Source organism: Odontomachus brunneus, unplaced genomic scaffold (assembly GCF_010583005.1).
Source record: "Odontomachus brunneus isolate Ranch 3 - 2012 unplaced genomic scaffold, Obru_v1 Obru_scaffold_036, whole genome shotgun sequence".
NCBI lineage: Eukaryota > Metazoa > Arthropoda > Insecta > Hymenoptera > Formicidae > Odontomachus > Odontomachus brunneus.
The window spans coordinates 1,326,194-1,328,277 of NW_022639486.1; the positions used below are offsets into that span (position 1 = coordinate 1,326,194).

A 2,084-nucleotide genomic window follows, 5' to 3' on the forward strand; every position below is an offset into this window, starting at 1 on the left:
TTTTGAGCATTACGTATCGCCTTGGTTAGCCTGACGGCGATCCCCACTCTCCTTCTCACAAACTGTCAATCCAGTGTCAAACCTCAGTAAACTATTTTAGTAGCGGGCCGAGGGAGCGAACACGTCACCCTCGAGCGACGACCAGCGACAGTCGATAATCTCACCGAAGGTAAAACAGGAGGGAGCAGCACCCTGCTTCCTTGGTTTCCTTTAACCGATCGGGCGGCGAGCTTGCACCCCTTTACAATTTACCAAGCGCTTGCGGCTTTCTTGTTATCATGTGCTTACGAAAGATAACTCTTGTGTCCGATTGAGCTTTCATAGGCCTGTTTCTATTACTCACCACTTACTATACTATGTTACAATTTATATTATTACTACTTACTACTATTATACAACTACTATTACTTGTACTACGTTGACTTACAATATGCTAGCATCTAACTCCACGTGGAAGAGAGTGCCCACCATTTCGTACCTCTGCCGTACTATTATCAGACGAGCACCGTAGCCTCGCTCGATCAGCCTGTCCGTGCTTACGCGAACCTGAAGGTGCGCGCATGTTCGCCTAGACGTCGCCGGCAACATCTCGCGCGTAGGAATTCGCAATCCGCGTGCGTCAATACCGAGATCTGACTTTTGAGAGAGATACAACGAGATCATCTCTTACGGGAATTGGTACCAGAATTTACGTACCGTAAACATTTCTAAAATACTTCGTCTATTTTCTCGAGATTTAATACGTCTCTCCTATGGAAAATAAACAAACAATTTTCGTCCGTTTTGTGTCTATGAAACACGTTTTTCTTGCTATTGGATCATTTTTCTTCTTCTTGTCTTATTTGTCTTGTTAGTTTCCGTTCTCACCTCCCGTGTCTCATGAGGTGTCGAACTCTTCGCGATCCCGTAACTCGACGACAACGGTCGTCGCATACCTTTGGAGAAGCACAGTCGGCTGATCGGGAGAATGAATTGTTAGTTACGCTTCTCTTTACAGCGGGGCAAGAATGGCTGATATCTTTCACGGCTTTTTTTTACCTCAACACATACGCAATATCACTGGTGCATTCGGGCAACACGCCCGGTGCCATTGTGTACGTACCGATCGCAGAACCACCGTGACGCGCGCAACCACCGCAGAGGCGCGATCGACAATGACTCGTCATTAATCATTGTACAAATCATCAGCAAGACGATACCCCATATACATGTATTACCTAATAGTATAACATTGACGTAGCATCCAACGCATCGTCACGAAAAACTTGACTCGCCCTCGCGCGACTTTTGTAAACATTAAAGAAAGAAAATACGATCTCTCTTTCACAGGTATGCAGCTTCTAGTGCGGATTAACTAACTCGTTTACTGACACACTCCTCAACGCTTCTAGATCGAGATATAGGCTCGGTTATCTGTCTATTTGCCGACTTGCTCGTGAGACACCGAAGCGATCAGCAATAAAGAGCAATCTTGATCGATATCTTTGATCGTTTCTAAGATACTGTCGCATTAAAAGATACACGCGACAAATTACATCGAGGACGAAGAGTAGCGGTGTCGCTCGAATATTTATTCATTTGTCTTCTGTACAATGGCCCTCGTGTTCTCTTGTGAAAGGGTACACATGAATTGCAAAAGTTCTCCCTCGCATCAAATGCACCCGTCTCAATGAAAGAGAAATAGCTCAGCAAAAGTTGCCTGCTACGTACGATCGCTTCGTTGTACACTTTCGTATTCACGTTAGATTAGTGTATATAAATGTAAACGGTGTCGTGAAACTTGATCGGCAGAGTTGTGTCCTTCGAGATACGTACTGTCGTACACATGTGCTTGTACTTTGTACTAGATTATTGCGCTACAGCCTATTTTTTTCTTCCATAATCATTGAATATGTCGGTTAGCGATTTGCATATAAACAGAACAATCGAACTTGTAGCTTATTAGAGTTGCCGTCGACATTCTCCGAAGATTCCGTTGACACTCGAATAGATCGAATTTGATCGAGCCTGTATTTCACACCTAAATAGATTTTTAACTAACGGTATACATTCATATATATATATATATATATATATATATATAT

General features: G+C 43.3%; 1 protein-coding gene across 17 annotated transcripts in view; it reads left to right on the forward strand.

Annotated features, from left to right (window-relative positions):
- Positions 1-2,084, forward strand: part of LOC116843873 (potassium voltage-gated channel subfamily H member 6) — a 114,797-nt gene that overhangs the window by 60,439 nt on the left and 52,274 nt on the right. The window lies entirely within an intron of this gene.